The 21236-nt window shown below is 34.1% G+C and overlaps 1 pseudogene; it reads left to right on the plus strand.

Annotated features, from left to right (window-relative positions):
• The first annotated feature begins 3995 nt into the window (after positions 1-3995).
• On the plus strand, positions 3996-11620 carry LOC140877623 (cysteine-rich receptor-like protein kinase 15; annotated as a pseudogene).
• Positions 11621-21236: the final 9616 nt, after the last annotated feature.

Raw genomic sequence — 21236 nt, forward strand, 5'->3', positions numbered from 1 at the left:
GCTCTGATACCATGTTAAGAAATTAACTTGGATCTAACTTACCTCAAAAGCTAGCATCGAGAGATGAGATTTGCCCTTGTTCATATAAAGAGTTTCAGGTTATTTAGCCAACCTATATGGGACATAAATCAATACACCAACATAATATATTTACTTGTCATAGTAAACTTCAATCTCATTCACTACATCACAATCTCGGGGGAGAAAAATTGTTATGCTGCGACCGTTTGTATTTTATTTTTTTTAAGTACAATTTGTACCTCTTGTACGTGTGTAGAGTACTTGTCGATTCACTTGGATCTATGGCCAAACCTTTTTCTTTTTTTTTTTTTTTTTTTATCAAAGCCAAACTTTTTTCTTATGATACCTTTTAATTTGTTTTGATTTTACATTTGTTAGAGCACGTACAAGACCGATTAAGATAATGAGTGTTGATTAAGGTAATATCTCATAGCAGTAACAAAAATAAAACCTACGATTTTGATAAGAAGAATGCATGCATGTATTTAAATTAACTAGTAAAAATCACGTGCGATGCACGTGGAAAACCTTTTATTGTCGATAAGAGTTGTTAAATAAATTAGTTGAAATGAGAAGATATTAACATGCAGTTAATTAATGATTTTTATAGTAATAATATATAATATTTGAAAGAAAAAATTATTAAATGTCTTAATGATGAAATCAATATAATCTTCAACATTGCAACTAATAAAAACATTTGCAACATTGTCGAACAATTCAACCCTTGCTATTTAAATGTTTGTATAATTTACAGTCATTTATTCTATATCTACAATAACAGTTTAGAATAAGACATAATCAATAACTAATGTGAGCATAAATATAGTGTTTAATGTAGTTTTACCTTGACAGTATTATATTGATATTGAAACTTATGCAATTATTACAGCTCGAGTTTTTCATTGTTTTGTTGATTTATCTTGAGCGATTATGATATGTTTCGTACTATGAATTCATCTTTTTTTTTTATCTCATGTATGTGTGCCTTGAAGCAATATGATTTATTTTTTATTTGTTAATAAGTGAGATGCGTTAATCAAATTAAATTAAATATTGATTTTGTAATTGTCTATCTTATGTGTTGATTACTTCTTTTGTGACTATTTATTTATGAAAAAAAATTGATATAGATAATAAATTCTAAACCTTAATTTAAATTATTGCGTAAAATATTTTTTCTTTTATATTTTGGATTATTTTCTCTTAGCTTTCACGATTTTTTCATCCCATGCGTTTTTTATTCTCTACGAAAGATTCAATATTATCATCATCGTTAATAACAATTTTTGATGATATCTACATCGATCATTTGCATTTTTATCGTTATTATTTTATTATTTTGTTAGACGGTCTTTCTTTATGTTAAAAATATTTACTTGCAATTTTAAATGCATTCTATTACGTATTTGTATGTCAATATCTTTAACGATCAATGTATTTGTTGGACATTCTCTTTTCTTCTTAATTTCTTATTTTTTGAAATCTATTGATCTCTTTTTACTTACAATGATTTCGTTGCTGAAATTTTTTGATTGAATTTTGAATGTATTTAATTACAAATTTTAATATTCCAATAAAACTTTTATTCAACCATTTTGTCTATTTGGAGAGTAAATACATATTCTTATTTATTTATTATTTTGGATCAAAACTTAACTCAATTTGAATTGATTTATTTCAACACCGATGTGTATTTTATTCAAATATATATTTTAACAACGTTTGAAAATCTGATATTTCTAATATATAATTATGAACTCATGATTTAATTATTTAACTCAATAGCTCCTTACACAAATTTTGCGACCGTTGTTGTTTTGAGCTGAACCTTTTTTTATTATTAGTCATAAGGAAAAGTGGTGAGTAATGCTAATGAATAACTTTTGTAAAGATTTATTTATAACAAATTAAAAAATTTACCTTCAAAACATGTAACTTTAACTTACAGAAAACTATAACCGGTTTATCCATCTCCAACGCTTGTAAAAATATTCTTTCGTTAGTTACAAGATCATCACATAAATATCTCATATTTTGTTATATTTATGAACTCATGATATAATTATTTAGCTAAATAGATCCTTACACAAATTAAAATACATCGTATTTTTTGTTGAAAAAATCTGTTTATTCAATCTACAAAAAAATAAAATTAAAGTATTTTGGTGTTTCAATCTTTTAGAAAACTGGACGAGTATTTAATTAAGATTTTTTTCGGAAAAAATCTATTTACTTTATCTACAAGAAAATAAAAACTAAAATATTTTGGTATTTCTTTCTTTTTGGAAACTGGAACCTTATCTATTATGCACACAATTTTTCAATTTTGACATTATCATAATAATTTATTTTACAAAAACATCCTCACAAAATTTATCAAGTGTGTATAAACCAAGGACAAAGTTGAAAATAGACAATGAAAAACTTTGACCTTGGCTCACACTTTTATAATTGGTACGTATAGATTAAAAATAAATCAGTATTCATCATCTGATCTCAGTATACATGACGTACTTTAGGATATCTTCTTAAAGAACATTATAAAACAAAGTCTAGCCTATATATATTGTCACGTCTTTAGGATATATTTTTAAAGCAACAACTTGAGTGTTTAATTATGCAAGGTATATTTGTTTCTGGATAAACGTCTAAATGACACCCATAACATCGAAAGTTTAACCTAGAGACGGAGTCAGAAGATTCATTTAGATCATGAGTGGGTGAAAATAATTTTTTTTAATAATTAATTATCAAAAAAAATCCGAAATCCTTCAAACAAAAGAATTTTTTTTTTTTGGGTAAATTGAGTCCCCAATTTCTCAATATTTTGTTTTAAAAATAATAATTATAAATTAGAAAAACATATAAAACGATAAAAAAAAAAAAAAAAAATCTACTAATGTATATAGTATTTGACTTTTCAGTTAAAGTTTTGCTCCAGAGGCTAGTAAGTAGTAATAGTGACCGTTCATCCAAATTCTCTCCTCAAAATTTGATTGTGTGAATGGAATATCCATCATGTGCTATTTAATTTCTACATTGTTTAAGAAAATTATGAGTAATGTGATAATAAAAAAAATTGGTAAAAGGTACTGCACTGATGTGAATGAAATAATCTTACATTTTCATCTCGTAATTTGTATATAAGGTGAAAACTATAAAATCAAAACTAAAGCCAAACATTTATCTTTACTTCTTTATTATAATTCAGCGCTCTAGAATACAATATTGTTTTTTTTTAATTATATAAATGAACATTTTTTCATTAATGAAATTAATATCTTGATTTTGTAATGTAAAATAATTTGTTGAAAAAGATATAATGTTTCGGGATATTTTTAAATTCAAAGTGAAAATAATATTACGGCATGTATTGAGGTTATAAACTTTGCTACATAATTTATATTGAAATATTTATACCATTAAAAATTGTTCGTCAAAATTAAGAGTTGTAAATTGATTTAATATGAAAAAATGCCCAATTAAATGATGTAATTAATAAAATTTAATGGTAATCTTACAATACATTTGGTGAAGCGTTAATTAATTTTACAAACATACCCTGCTCCTCAAGCTTATTTCAAAAAAATATCTCTTCACTTGTCCATTATTGTGTATCATATATTTTATCTATTATTTTTAGAATTTTTTAAATTACTAAATAATTTTTTATCTTAATCCAAACTTTTGAATATTTAATTTATAAATAATGTTGAATGTATCCAAAATTATTTTATGTATATGCGTGCATAATGTATAAGAGACGCTAGCTAGTAATAATAATAAATGTATAAAAGTTTAAATGATAAGTTTAGTAAGTTTTTATACTTTTGTGCATGGTTTTATAATATTTAGTTTTGTTGAGACAAGCAAGTCTAATAAAAATACATATAGTTATGAACCTCAAAACAGCCTCTCAAAAAAGATCATAGAGTTGAAGGTAGCTGGCAAGTAAAATTTAGAGATCAGCTATGATTTCACAGAGATGGCGGCTCGCCTCCATTTTCGTAACCCTTACAAACCTTTTAGCGTTCGCTGCAGCGCAATCTTACTGCATAGACAACGGCAATTACACCAGTTTTAGCACGTATAAGGCTAACATGGACACACTCTTCGCCTCCCTTCCAACAAAGGTCGATATCAATGGATTCTACAACGCCTCCGTGGGGCAGAGCCCGGATACAGTGTATGCCGCAGTGCTGTGCAGAGGGGACACACAGCCAGAAGAATGCCATAGCTGTATCCAAAATGCGACTGCTGAATTAGTAAAATCGTGTCCAAATTACAAGCAGGCCGTTCAGTGGAATGAGCTCTGCATGGTGCGGTACTCTAATGAATCTATGTTCGGGATTTTGAGGACTTCTCCATCGTGGTACTGGTGGAATACAAAGAACGTCACGAGTCCTGAACAGTTTGCGGCGGATGTTGGTAAACTACTTGACAATCTTCGCGGGAAAGCTGCCAGTGGTGGCCCTCTGAGGAAAGTGGCTGCTGGGAATAGAAGCTCTGCGGATTTTCAGTTTATTTTTTCCTTGGTTCAGTGTACCCCTGATTTGTCTCCGGACAATTGCACTAGTTGTTTAATTCGGGCTGCTTCGGATATTCCAATATATTGCAACAATTCCATAAGGTGTAGGGTACTATGGCCTAGCTGCAATCTTCGTTATCATGAAGTGCCGTTTTACAACGCAACCAGGCTTCAGGAATTACAGGCGCTTGCAACACTGCCACCACAACTGTGACCACCACCACCACCACCACGACTGCCACCACCACAACCAGGTCCGCAACAGCCGCCACCATCACCGTCACCGCCACCAGGTTTGTCACAGCAGCCCACACCGCCAGGTAAGAGATGATAATATGCATGTACTCTTGCTCCTTTTACATGTTGCCTGCCTAATTTGGATTTGTCTTCAATTAGGTAGTGCTTCGACATGCTTAAAAATGATTACAAACTTTTGTTTTAAAATTTTGAAAAGTTTTTAAACAAAAACTAATATTCATTTTTTGAGAAAATAATTTTTTTAATCTAGTAGCTCGTCTTCTTCTTCTGTTTTGCCAATAACTTTTCGATTTATGCTTTTAATACAATAACTTGTGCTCTTTTGGTCCATCGATTATGTCGGAAAACATCGATTAGACGGTGGCTAAAGCTAATGTTGCAAAAAAAATGTATTTTTATTTTATTTTAGAGGGAAATCGATCGATTTATTTGAAAACAACTTAACATAATCAAAGTCGAACAAATCTGTCAAACTTTACAAGTTTGACAAAAACTCCTATGAGACGGTCTCATGGGTCACTTTTATAAGACGGATCTCTTGTATGGGTTATCCATTAAAAAGTATTACAATTTATGCCAAAAGTATTACTTATTATTATAAATATGGGTAGGGTTGACCCGTCTCACGGATGAGATCGTCTCACAGGAGTATTACTCTACAAGTTTATGCATTTCATCATAAGTTAGAACCATTAATGGCTGTGACACCAAAAATATGTGCTTTAACCATCACCTAATCAGCATTATTCTGAGAAATAATCGAAATTCAAAAGTTATTGCACCAAGCCCCAAAATTTATAAGTTAACGAATTAAAACCGAAAAATGTCAAATTAATGGACTCAAAAAATTAGGTTCCTTCATTTTTTTATACTTATTTTACAATTTAGTCATTTTTTCACTGGAGTACCGACGTTGAGTTTGACATACCAACAATAAACGTCAACAACGATTTGGCGTCTCATAAAAATTGTGGTGAAAAACAAAATTGAAATTGCAAATATCCAAAGTTATAGTACTAAAATCAAAATTTGACGATGAAACATATCAAAATATAAATTAAAAGAGTTTAAATTTAACAATTTCCCAATATATGAAACAATAAAGTTCTTATTATTTTAAAAAAATCGATGTTTTTTTTTTAAAAAAAAAACACACGCACACACACACAATCACATATTCTATAATAAAAGAAATTATTATTTAAATAAATTTTCGTATTCAAATATAATACTCATAGAATTATTAAATAATAATGAAATTAAAATTTATGAAAAATAAATGAAATTAATAGTGAATACACACACACACACACACAAAATCAATCTTAATTATACTTTTAAGTCTCGAAATTAAATTTTTTTTATCCTATTGTGTATCTTTTTCTTTTCATTTCTGGTTATGTAATAGGATAATTAACAAGATTAGTCAACTAATTTGCACGCTTGTTTTTTTCAAACTTTAGAAATTGTCCAATGGAATGAGTGCTACGTAACTAATATGATATATATATATCAGAAAATGATGATGTGTCCAACGCCCAACGTCATGTCAGCGTCACGGTTGAAATGACTAAAATTGAAATTAAAAAAATTTATTTTGTTACGAGACCAAAAATGTATTCTCTCTTTAAATTTTATTGTTAGAATATCAAAATCTTGAATTATTTATACAATGTTTATTAGAATTCTTTATGATCACCTTATCCACTTCATGCCATTTGTAATTATTAAAAAAAAAATAACGTTACAACTAAAAAGGGGCGGATCCAGGACTCCATGTTCGGGGGGCCGCATTTGAATACAAAATGACGAAAATAATTATTAAATGTTTGTATAACTTTCAATAACATGAATAAAATTTTTTAAAAAATAAATATATATATAATAATACCTAAAGTTAATAATAATTTTTTTCCCAAAAAACGAAAGCCAAATGTTTCTTAAAAAATATTATCGATTATATATCAAAATCTATCATTGAACATAACAGAGTTTGTTGTCTTTCTATATTTTATAATTGATTTTTTCCATTTATAACCAATAAAAATATGTTAAGCGAGAGCCACAATCTCAATTCACAGAGATGTTTCATTCTATATATTAGCAAAATAACAATAATAAAAAAGTAAAATGTAAATATTCATTCAATGATGAGCTTTAATTTTTTCTTTTGCAGACACAAGTGAATATGACTTTGTTTTTTGTTCAAGTTGATGAATAAGTTTTTCAATTAAAAAGAAAACTATCGCAACTTGCAAGTAATTTAATAAGATTCAAAATCAAGATGATATAAATAATAAAAAACATCATAGAACAAAACAAAAATATAACGAAATAGATTAACGAAGTTACGAAACCAAATGAAAAAACAGAACCAAATTTTGATGTTAAGAGAATCGAAAATTACCAAACTTGGTTTAAAAACAATGAGATTACCAGCTATCAAAAATTCCAAAATTTCAAACCTTAAAATCACTTCAAATATGCGAAACATTGAGCAAGATGTGCATTAAAGCTGAGTAAAATAAAAAATTTAAGAAATTAAAAAATCAATTATATTTTATTGTCTTAGATAAGTGATGGTAATTTTTTAAATAACAAAAAAATAAAAATTTGTAAGATAGTTCAAAATAAAAAGTGCTAACTTTTCAAATTTAAAAACAAAAATAGTAAGAGAAAAAAATATTAAAGGTGCTAATTAAAGTGAGAATATATGATAAAAATAAAAATAAAACAAAAAGAATAAGATAAAAAAAATTTTAAAAGTGTTAATTAAAGTGAGAATATATAATAAAAATAAAAAGGAAAAGATGGCCTAAAGGGAATCGACCCCGGACCATTTGTTAAAACTTGGAAAGGCAACCACCAGGCCAATTCTTACATATAACATCTCGGGGGATAAATATTATATATATACATAAAACAAAAAAAATTAACTATATACTTATAAAATTTTCAAAAATCTTCGGGGGGGCCGTGGCCTCTCTTCGCCCTACAGTAAATCCGCCCCTGCAACTAAGTACATGATTTAAATATATTTCTTCTACACTAGATGTCAAATAAAAGAACCAATGTTCTAAAAAGCGTTAGGCGGTAGGCAAGCGGGCGAGGCCACCGCCTAGCGCCTAGTCGCCTAGGCAGTTTTTCTTTAACCTAAAACATTATAATCATGAAATATTTATGAGTTTTATTGTGAAAAATAATTTTTATGTCTTATATTTTTTCAGTTTTTTTGTATAAAATTATTTTAAAATTTTAATAATATAGTAAAATATATATACTAATATAGTCAATACTCAATAGTTGGGAAGACAACAAGAAGGTTGAACATTGAAGACAAGTTCATGACGGCTTTTCTTTGTTTTCTTCCATTTTTTGTTTTGTTTTGTTTTGTTTTGTTTTGTTTCTTCTCTCTTTTGATTGTGGGTTTCTGGTTTTTTTTCTTCTTTTTAAATTTTCTTTATTATTTAAAAAAATTTAAAGTTTTTTTTATTATATGGATAAACTGCCTAGGCAGTGCCCAGACCGCCTAGGCAGCTGAGGCGCCGCCTAGGCGACCAGTTAATCGGGCGATGCCTTCAGCCATAAATCCAGGCGGCAGGCCGCCGCCCAGCGCCTAGGCGGGGATTTTTAGAACACTGAAAAGAACTAATATTATACTTATCACAATCAATATCTAAATATAGCTAGAAATAAATAATAATTAATAGGTGAAGTTACCAATATATTTTGATGTATTCATTTATATTATTTGAACTCACGTAAAATATAATTTAGTTATTCTATACCTGTCAAATAATTTTAAATAACTAATGCCATGATTCTCCTAATAGATAACTATAACATAATCAATGAAAGGAAACTTTACAATGAATGCATGATTCATGCATCAATTACTCTTAAACTTCTTATTTTATTATCATTAATCACTTCGAGTACATTCGAAGCAAAAATTTTTATTAAAAAAAGGGAAAATTGCAAATTTAGTCCGGTATGTTTGTCACTTTGCATTTTTGGTCCTCTATGTTTTCACATTTCAATTTTAGTCCTGCATGTTTAGATTTTTGGCAATTTCGGTCCTTTTTATTCTAAAATGCTTACGTGGCACTGTACACGTCAGTTCCACATCAGCACTGAATTGGTGCCACGTCAGCGACACGTTGGAAAAAAGACTAAAATTGCCAAAAAAAATAAAGATTATGGACTAAAACTGAAATCTGAAAATATAACGGACTGAAATCGCAAAGTGACAAACATACAGGACCAAAAAAGTAATTTTTCCTTAATAAAATAGTCATGTAATGATTTTCAATTAAATTTCCATGACCAATTTGCTCATAATAAATACTTGAAATTAAATATATCTAGTGAAATAAGGTTTGACGATAAATTAATGAAATAATATATAATAATATAAATCATTTGGAATAGGGAAATATTAACGGTAAAGTATCATTCAGTACCTAAACCCAAACAAATATATATGTTCAGTCCCCCGTCAGAAAAATGTTTGTTTAAACTCTCTGGGCCCACATTTTTTTCTCGGATGAAAATCAGTACAAAACATTAAAAATAAGGTACGAATACATGATATTTCAGTACAAAACATTGAAACTCGGACTACCAGATTTTCAATGTTTTGTACTGGAATATCATATATTCGTACCTTAATTTTAATGTTTTGTACTCATTTTCATCCGAGAAAAAAATGTGGGCCCAGGGAGTTCAAACAAATATTTTTCTGACAAGGAACTGAACATGCATATGTGTTTGGGTTTAGGTACTGAATGCGAATTTACCCTTTTAATTGTAATCCGTTATGATATTGCACTTGCAGGGGGAGGAGGTGGTAACAGTACTCGGACTGCCATAATCGCTTCCGTTTCTGTTGGTGTGGGTCTAATAGTAGCTGTATTAATTGCTACTATCTCGCTGATAAAGAGAGCTAAAAAGAAGCCAAACCCAAAACAAGATCAACTTGATCAGTGTAATTTATTAATTGCAATTTTCAGGATTCAACTAGCTAGCAATTTCGCTAAATCAAATCTCATTCCTTTTTTTTAATTATTTTGAAGCTTCACGCGACATTAACGTAGATGAATCTCTACAATATGATTTTTCCGAAATCAAAGCTGCTACTGATAATTTCTCACTTGCTAGCAAGTTGGGACAAGGTGGATTTGGGGTCATTTATAAGGTAAATTTAAAACCTTTTGCACTGTGTTACAATATTGATAATATTTGTGATATATAATAATGATTTATTAATTGTAATATATATTTATTAGGGAAAACTTTCAAATGGACAAGACATTGCTGTAAAAAGACTATCCTTGGATTCTGGGCAAGGTGACGTGGAATTCAAGAATGAAGTCTTATTAGTAGCCAAGCTGCAACACAAGAATCTTGTAAGACTCTTGGGTTTTTCCATTGAAGGGAAGGAAAGACTTCTCGTCTATGAATTTGTCAAGAATAGAAGCCTCGACAAATTTCTATTCGGTAATAATATATATTTCAATGTCCTTTTCAATTCATTGTAATTATTTCACTATTTGCGTTTTATATATTCTTCATGTATGTACTTGATTATACTGCAGACCCCATCAAACAAAATGATTTGGATTGGAAGAACCGTTACAAGATCATATGGGGGATTTCTAAGGGACTTCTATATTTACACGAAGAATCTCGAATCAAAATAATTCATCGTGATCTTAAGTCTAGCAACATACTTTTGGATGGAGATATGAACCCCAAAATTGCGGACTTTGGCATGGCGAGGTTATTTGATGTTGATGAAACTCAAGCCAACACCAACAAAATTGTGGGAACTTAGTAAGCGTTCTTTCAATAGTAGCCCCAAGTGGCATTGATTGGATTTTGGAATTAATGAGCAACTTGACTTGATCAAATTCTGGTGCTTAGACTATGCTCAACAAGATTTAAGTTGCATATATAATAAGATTTAAATATTACACAAATTTCTAAATTTTTTATTTAGAAATGATCTTCTTCAAAAATCTGCAATGATTTCATTTGATATATGTAGGCTAAATGATTAGGCTTTGTAACTTTTGCTTGCTTCAACTACTAACAACTCGATTATTGTAGTGGATATATGTCACCGGAATATGCAATGCACGGACAATTTTCTGCTAAATCTGATGTATTTAGCTTCTGTGTGCTGGTCCTAGAAATTGTCAGCGGTCAGCAAAATAGAACATTTAAAAATGGAAAGGATATGGAAAATCTCTTAAGTATGGTAAGCAAGATGAATTCATTATGATTGTAAGCTGAAACCTGATAAAAGCCGAAATCTTGTCTAGTTCCCTGATCATATCGGTGATCGACTGGGCGGATTTTTGCTTAATATCCTGTGGTGAATGCTGGTTTTCCATAAAGAGATTATGATTATATATTTCATATTTATTATAGGCATGGAAACAGTGGCGCCAAGGAACAGCAGAGGATATCATTGATCCAGTATTGAGGGTTGGTTCAATTAACCTACATGATATGTTCAGATGCGTTCACATCGGTTTGCTATGCGTGCAAGAAAATCCTAATGATAGACCAACAATGGATTCTGTCGTTGTTATGCTTAGCAGCTCCAAAATATCTCCGCCGGCACCTTTCGAGCCAACATACTCTACGACCCATGGATCTAACTCGAGAATTCCAGACATTCGTGGGTATGGTTCAAGAGGATTTGATTCAAGTGGATCATCAGCCATTAATAGGTTAACTGATCTATATTCTGTGGATTCATTAAAAACCAACATGTCGATGGCTGGTTTTCGTCCAAGGTGATTTCGAAGAATATGGTTGAAGTTCATGGTGTGTGATATCTCTCTTGCTTTACTATATATCATAAGTTGTGAAGGGTAAAATATTTGAATGTTATAGCAATTGATCTAGCTAGCTAGCTTGCTTACGTGCTTAATTAAAAGTTTGTTTGATCAAGTTTATGTTTTGCTCAATAAAGTTGAACGATCTTATTTTGTGATGTCCATGTCTAGTGTAAATACCTGATTCTCTGCTTTATTTTACAATTATTTTTGGAACTGGTCGAAGCTTGAATCTTTTGGTTATTGGGCGGATTTCAGTCCGATTTATATTTAGATGGTATTTTATTTGGGGATCAAGATATTGTTGGGAGTGATTTTTACACTTCAAAAATTTATAATAATGCTCCACTTTATCATTTTTAATGTGTTTTCTTACAAAATTATATCACCTTAATTATTCCGTATTTTTTAAAGACAAATATACCCTTCTTTGTATATGTATGTCTTTGATTCTTTCCAGATGTGTTCACTATTTGTTGGGTTATGGAGCATCTTACCTTTCCTTGTCAAAATTATTTCTTGAGAAGAAATATTGCTATATGCATTTCCTTGTCAAAACTATTTCTTGAGAAGAAATGCAATAATTATACTCGCTGATTTCTTTAATTGTAAAATTTTATTGATACATCCGAAAATTTGCCTGAATTTGTGCATAAATAAAAAAAAGTATAAAAAGAAAATGAAGATTCCTTAAAAAAACAATAGAAGACAAAGAGCAATTTAACATGGTAGATGGGAAAATATTTAAAATTCTAATTAAAATTGCTTGCAAAATTTAAACACAAACAAAATTAATTAGAGTTACGGTAATGTTAATGGCAGTGAATTTACATTTTCTTGGATTTTTGATACAAACAAAAAAAAAATTATTCATTTAGGATTGAAAATTTATATCCCATTAATATAAAGTTTTTTTTTTATTACAAATCTTTGATGCTGAAGCATCTACTGTTGATTAAAAAAATCTACTCTAATATTAACATAAACTTTTCAATTAAAAATTTCAAAAAAATCTCAACTCTAAGATTTAAGTTTCAATCACAAGAAATTATTCAAAAAATACAAAAAAAATACTTGAAATGTAAGAAAATATATCAAATATCAAAATTGGAGTGCAATTATAAATTTTTAGATTATAAATATAATTCTCCTCTTGCTCGAATATGTGATTCTAAATTAAACTTTTTAGTGTTCTAAATAATTTTCACATTAAAGTTTTACACAAAAACTCCTAGCTATAAGACTGTCTTACGAATTTAATTTTATGAGATGATCATCTCCAACCTGACTCATGAAAATATATTATTTTTTATGTTCAAAATGTTACTTTTTATTGATGGTACGAACATAGTCGTCGATCAGTCTCACATAATATCACCTCAAAGTTTTTTTTTCTTTTTCTGTTCCGTCTTCTATAATAATTTTCAAAATGAATAAAATGACGACACGAGAAAGAAAAGGTCTACTAAACGTTTTATTTGTACTTTTTTTAGACGCGGTCATAAGGTCGATGAGTCAATGCTCGTCCACATGTATCACTTTTGGGGGTTTAGTTCAACTTTTGGATTGATGTGGAGAAACATACACATTTTTTCCAAAGAGCATTTATTTTCATTTTAAATTTTGTTACGTGCGTCTACCACACGTTTATGATATGATCGTATAAGTGTATAACATGGTTCGGGGATGTGGTATTTCTGTAATTCTTATGTCAGTATTTTTCGATATCACATTAAATATTTTGTCATGTGACAGTAAATCATAAGCACTACGCCCAATTTGGACTAGAAGCCAAAAAATTAAAATTTTGCACTAAAATTATACTTTAAATATTTAATTAGTGTACCACACGCCATGCGTGTGTCATACAACAAATGAATTCTCCGCCACTGGTCGCACGAGAGTCGTTATGAGTTGCAATCGATTTATAATATGAAAAAAAGTCACTCACTAATTAATAATATTTTTATTAATCATAATAAAAGTTGGAAAAACTGCAATTTTGGTCCTTTATGTTTGTCACTTTGCGATTTTGGTGTTCTATGTTTTCATATTTCAGTTTTAGTCATGTATGTTTTGATTTTTGGCAATTTCAGTCTTTTTTATTCGAAAATGCTTACGTGACACTATACACATCAGATCCGCATCAGCACTGCATTGGTGCCACATCAGCGCCACATCAGAAAAAGGACTAAAATTGCCAAAAAAATAAAGATAGCGGACTAAAACTGAAATCTGAGAATATAGAGGACCAAAATCGCAAAGTGGCAAACATACAGGATTAAAAAAGTAATTTTTTCATAAAAGTTTAACCGATAATTTTAGCAAATTAATTAGGGTAAATATTTTTTACTTTTTAGCATATTCTATTATGTACAATGAAAGTTCACGTTATCTTTAGAATTAATTACAAAATTATTTCAAATGCACTGGATAGTTTTATTCAAATATAACATATAACCATGTGTAATTTTCATGGTATATATAACAATTTTTCTGAGACAAGAGGCGTGTCAATTAAATACTTACAAAATATTTATGAACTTCAGCAGCCTCTCCTAATAATTATTATAGAGTTGAAGGAGGCAAGCAAATTTTAGAGAGCTATGATTTCACAGACTATGTAGTGACCCTGCATGGTATCACCTACTAACTGGCAACTAATAGCATGCATTAAACTTAATACAGCAAAATAACATAACAGAGTAAAACGTGCGGAAACATAACCATAATTTACATATCAGCTTAGTAATAAAATCCAGGCTTAAATCTGTAGTGATACAACCATATCGAAATTCTTAAAAGTAAACATTATACAGCTATATCGAATCCTGCTGCATAAAAAAAACTCCTCAAGGCTCCTGCTCCCTAGTCCTGCCTTGAACTACCAGCTCCGTCCATCCTACGACCTGCCCCAGGGAATAGGGTGTCCAAGATAACAACTAGGACGTGAGCGCTAACGCCCAGTAAATAGACATGAGTAAACATACGTATATAATGCATGCAACATGATGACTGGTAAAGGGTCATCCGAAAAGTCATGCTCAGTACCGGCGCCACATGAGTGCTGCCACCGCACGGATCAACCTCTGGGTACAACCACACTCGTCTAGTACACCAGAGTAGACAGACATAAATGCTCCCGCCGTCGCGGTACCCTCAGTGATAGACTATCGAGTATAGAGCTGAGCGGCTCTATAGTCAGGTATAACAAGGTATAGGCTCAACGTGTATATGCACATGACATATGAATATGAAAAACGGTAAATCATATATCATGCCACATAATAATGCCAAATAAATGCAACATATAAACATGTATACTCGCTGGCAATCTCAGTCAATGTGTACGTACTTAACACCGAAGTCTGAATAAGCTGGAAAAAGACAACCCCTACCTGTCCTAGGTCTCCCGACCTGACCTGGTCTCAAGCTTGACCCGAACTGGTCTCTTGGTCCGACCCCGAGCTCTTCCTTCCCGAGCTATTCCTTCCCGAGCTATTCCTTCCCGAATTCCCGAGCTACTCTTTCTCGTGCTAAGATATGAAGTGAGATGGAAGTGATGTGTAAAATAACTGAATCCCCAGCTCCTATTTATAGACAAATATTTGGGGTGATCGGGATTCTTGAGCTGACGTCGAGACGTCCGAGCTCCTATAAGCACGCCACGTATCAGATGCTTGAGCTGAGTCACTACCATTATTGACAGCTCATGCTTAGGCGCCAACTGTCATTCATGCAAGCGTCCACACACCTGCCTGCCTGTCCTGGAGGGTTTGGGCTTCCCTAATAGCAGTTCGGGATTCCCTAGCAGCAGGTCGGGATTCCTTAATAGCAGGTCGGGATTCCCTAGCAGCTTTTCAAACTTCCTTAGTAACGAAATTCCCTAACAGACTAACAGCAGAATTCCCTAGCCGTAGAATCCCTAGCTGTATAATTCCTAGCTGCTCATGTTTCCCTAGCTGCTCATATTCCTTAGCTGCTCATGTTTCCCTAGCTGCTCATATTCCCTAGCTGCTCATCAGTTCAGCAGTTTAGACTAGACCCTTAATCATGATTATCATATTATTATCTTAAAATGAATTCTGGGTTACTACATTCTCCCCACCTTTAGATATTTCGTCCGCGAAATAAAATCTAAAGACAAATTAAGATAACAATATGAAACAGAAAACCATGTTTTATTACAACAACGGTAATTACATCTTTACATGGTACTTAAAAGTACAAAGCAAACAACTCAGGATATTCTGCTCGCATATAGCTCTCGGTTTCCCAAGTTGCTTCCTCAACGCCTCGGCGTTGCCACTGTACCATCACAAGTGGTATAGTCTTGTTTCAAAGAACTTTCTCCTTCCTGTTTAGAATACGGAGTGGTCGTTCAACATACGACAGATCTGGCTCTAGCTGAACTTCAGAAGACTGAATCACATGTGATTCATCAGCTATGTACTGTCAAAGTAACGACACATGAAAAACATTATGTATACTGGAAAGAGATGGCGGTAACGCCAAACGATAAGCAACATCTCCGATCTTCTCCAGTATCTGGAAAGGTCCAATGAAACGAGGTGACAACTTGCCTTTCACACCGAATCTCATCACCTTCCTGAAAGGTGATACTCGCAAGAACACATATTCACCAGGTTCAAACTGCAATGGCCTGCGATGAATATTAGCATAACTGGCTTGTCTATCTTGAGCAGTTTTGATTCTCCGCTTGATCAAATCTACCTTGTCTACAATCTGCTGCACCAACTCAGGACCCTCGACTTGTCGTTCTCCTACTTCATTCCAAAATAACGGAGTACGACACCGTTGACCATACAATGCCTCGAAAGATGCCATATCAATACTACGATGATAACTATTATTGTAAGCAAATTCGATCAAGGTAACTGATCCTGCCAAGATAAACCAAAGTCCATGACAGAAGAACGTAGCATATCCTCCAACGTACGAATCGTCCGTTCTGACTGCCCGTCAGTCTCCGGATGATATGCAGTACTTAAACTCAGAGTGGTACCCAACGCCTGCTGAAAACTACCCCAGAAACGTGAGGTAAATCGTGGGTCTCTATCACTGACTATGCTCACTGGAATTCCATGCAATCGTACTATCTCCTGGACATATAAGCGTGCCATGCGATCATAAGAATACTCCTGGTTGTAAGGAATGAAATGTGCTGATTTTGTCATACGGTCAACAACGACCCAGATAGCATCACACTGACGTGACGTCATAGGCAAGTGGGTGACAAAATCCATAGTTACGTGCTCCCACTTCCATTCGGGAATCTCAAGATTCTGCAGTAATCCACCTGATCGTCGGTGTTCAGCCTTGACCTGTTGACAAACCAAACATCTTGAAACAAATTGATATACACTTCGCTTCATCCCTTTCCACCAGAATCTAGTTCGCAAGTCCTTATTCATTTTCATACTTCCAGGATGAACAGATAATCGACTCCTGTGAGCTTGAGAAAGAATATCATTCCTGAGCTCCGCAACATTAGGTACAACCACTCGATTAGATAGGCACAATAAACCATCTGCCTGAAAATGGAATCCAGATGTATTAACTCCATTGGCCATACGTGCCAAACGCTGAGTCTTAACATCAGATATATGAGCATCTCTGATCCGAGAATACAATGCTGGCTCAGATAGAATAGTATACAAACGAATCCCATTCCTCCCTTTCTTGTGCTTGAGCGTAAAACTCAATGAACAGCACTCTTGAATCATATGAGATATTTCATTAGTCTGAAGTGCAGAAAGTTTCACCTGCCGACTCAAGGCATCAGCAGTAAGATTGGCAGAACCTGGATGATATTTGATTTCACAATCATAATCCTTCAGAAGATCCATCCAGCGTCTCTGTCGCATATTCAACTCTGCCTGAGTGAATAAATACTTCAAACTCTTGTGATCCGTAAATATCTCAAATTTCTCACCATAAAGATAATGCCTCCAAATCTTGAGCGCAAATACAATGGCGGCCAACTCGAGATCATGCACTGGATAGTTAGTCTCATGCGTCTTCAACTGTCGAGAAGCATAGGCAATAACATGTCTATGCTGTGTCACAACACATCCTAACCCCTGACCAGAGGCATCGGCATAGACAACATAACCTCCTGATCCAGAAGGTAGAGCTAGCACAGGTGCAGTAGTAAGACGTCTACGCAGCTCGTGAAATGACTCCTCACAATCCGAGGACCATATGAAGGCAACATATTTCCGTGTAAGCTGTGTCAAAGGTCTGGCCAACTGTGCAAAATTCTCGATGAACCGACGGTAATATCCCGCTAGACCCAAGAAACTACGAATCTCAGCAACCGTCGTCGAACAAGACCAGTTCAGCACTGCCTCTATCTTACTAGGATCAACAGATATTCCTTCACTAGAAATCACATGACCGAGAAACACTACCCGATCAAGCCAAAATTCACACTTGCTCAATTTTGCATACAGCTGCTTATCTCGTAACGTCTGTAAAATAATCCTCAAATGCTGTGCATGCTCATCCTTGTCATGAGAATAGACAAGAATATCATCAATGAAGACGATGACAAATCTATCCAGATATTCTTGAAATACCTGATTCATCAGATTCATAAAGACTGCCGGTGCATTCGTCAAACCGAATGGCATCACCAGAAATTCATAATGTCCGTATCTGGTCCTAAAAGCAGTCATAGAAATATCTGAGTCTCGTACCCGCATCTGGTGGTATCCCGATCTCAGATCTATCTTAGAATAGATAGAAGTACCTTGTAGTTGATCGAACAGATCATCAATCCACGGCAAAGAATACTTATTCTTGATGGTGACACGATTCAACTGCCTGTAATCAATACACAGTCGCATCGATCCATCCTTCTTCTTGACAAATAACACAGGTGCTCCCCACGGAGAAACACTCGAACGAATATATCCCTTATCAAGCAGATCCTGTAACTGCTGTTTCAATTCCCTCATTTATGACGGTGCCAGACGATAAGGTGCTCGGGATATAGGTGTAGTTCCTGGTACTAGATCAATACCAAATTCAACCTCTCGAACCGGAGGAAAACCAGGAATCTCATCAGGGAATACGTCAGGAAACTCGCTGACAACCGGTAGCTGATCAATACCCGAACTACTCGCAGACATATCAAATACATAGATGAGGTAGCCCTCCCCACCTGACTCCAAGACATGACATGCCTTCAGAGCCGAAACAAGTGGCATCGGAGGTCGCGCACTCTCACCATAAAAGTACCAACTATCACCCTCAACAGGATGAAACTGTACCAGACGCTGATAACAATCCACAGTAGCGTGATACAAAGTCAGCATATCTATTCCCAAAATACAGTCAAAATCTGGCATCGCTAATATCATCAAATTAGCCGCTAACACATTACCCTCAAACTCCAGAAGGCAACCCATCACTAGACGCTTAGTTACTATCTCTTGCTCCAACGGAGTAGATACAACTAAATCCATATCTAATGATACATAAGGTAATCTATGTCTCTTAACAAAGCGACTAGAAATAAAGAAATGCGATGCTCTAGTATCAATTAATACAAGTACAGGAATACCACATAACAGAAAGGTACATGCCAACATGCGATCGCTTCCCTCAGTAGCCTGCTCCTGAGACAGAGCAAACACCTGCCCTTGAGTCTGGGGACGATAACCAGAAGAACTCTTTGGTGCTGGCTGCTGACGTGGAACAATAGAAGCCTGAGATCCAACCTGTGATCCCGATCCACTAGCAGAACCCATGCGCTGAGGACAATCTCTCCGCAGATGTCCCTACTGCCCACAAATATAACAAGCCCCAGTAGCCCTCCGACATGAAGCAGCAGGATGCTTCCCTCCACAATGGCTACAAAATTCGTCCTTCTTCTTCTTCTTCCCAAAACGGAACATACCTCGTGAACCACGAGATCCAGATGAAGTAGGAGTAGAAGAAGACGTAGGTCCAGATTGCACAACAGATTGAGCTCGAGGCTCAAAAGATCCACTAGGCTGTGCTGGCATCATCAACTGTGCTCGCCTGTTGCTAGTTTCCACAAGACGGCAACGGTTCACCAAAGTCTCAAAAGATACCGGGTCATCACAGACGACAACCTGAGAGTAGATATCTTGGTTCAAACCTTGTAGAAAGATATCATACTTCGACGCATCACTCTTATTGATATGAGGACTGAAAGGTAGCAGATCAAGAAATCGTTGCTGATATTGATCAATAGTCATTGATCCTTGCCTCAGAGTAAGCAACTTCATAGATCGTGCTTGGCGAACAGCCGGAGGAAAATACATTTTCTGGAACTGCTCACAAAAATCTCCCCAAGTCACCTGTCCTTTCTCAGTACGTGTCTGAGCAGCTTTGGCATCCCACCAAAAACGTGCTCGATCCTCTAGAACGAATTCTAGAACTTCCAGCTTCTGATCCTCAGTACAATCGAAAGCACGAAAAGTACTCTCGAGTTTAGACATCCAACTCCTCGCCTGTTCAGGATTCTCGCCTCCCACCAAGGGTTTTGGTCCTACCTGAATGAACTTATTAATAGTATAGCGACGTCTACCCTCATGAGAACGATGTCGATCATCCTGATGATGATGGCGACGATGATGATGACCACCTCCCTGGCCAACACTACCGTGACTCTCGTCAGCTATATCCTGAAAAGAATTGCACATTAAAATCCCAATGCGCAAGAATTACTAGACTAAATCCCAAGTACTAATCCTAAATTCTATGCATGCTCTGATACCAAAAATGTAGTGACCCTGCATGGTATCACCTACTAACTGGCAACTAATAGCATGCATTAAACTTAATACAGCAAAAGAACTTAACAGAGTAAAACGTGCGGAAACATAACCATAATTTACATATCAGCTTAGTAATAAAATCCAGGCTTAAATCTGTAGTGATATAACCATATCAAAATTCTTAAAAGTAAACATTATACAGCTATATCAAATCCTGCTGCATAAAAAAAACTCCTCAAGGCTCCTGCACCCTAGTCCTGCCTTGAACTACCAGTTTCGTCCATCCTGCGACCTGCCCCAGGGAATAGGGTGTCCAAGATAACAACTAGGACGTGAGCGCTAACGCCCAGTACATAGACATGAGTAAACATATGTATATAATGCATGCAACATGATGACTGGAAAAGGGTCATCCGAAAAGTCATGCTCAGTACCGGCGCCACATGAGTGCTGCCACCGCACGGATCAACCTCTGGGTGCAACCACACTCGTCTAGTACACCAGAGTAGACAGACATAAATGCCCCCGCCGTGGCATTACCCTCAGTGATAGACTATCGAGTATAGAGATGAGCGGCTCTATAGTCAGGTATAACAAGGTATAGGCTCAACGTGTATATGCACATGACATATGAATATGAAAAATGGTAAATCATATATCATGTCATATAATAATGCCAAATAAATGCAACATATAAACATGTATACTCGCTGGCAATCTCAGTCAATGTGTACGTACTTAACACCGAAGTCTGAATAAGCTGGAAAAAGACAACCCCTAGTTGTCCTAGGTCAACTCCCGAGC

This window comes from Henckelia pumila, chromosome 2 (genome assembly GCF_033568475.1).
Source record: "Henckelia pumila isolate YLH828 chromosome 2, ASM3356847v2, whole genome shotgun sequence".
NCBI classification, from domain to species: domain Eukaryota; kingdom Viridiplantae; phylum Streptophyta; class Magnoliopsida; order Lamiales; family Gesneriaceae; genus Henckelia; species Henckelia pumila.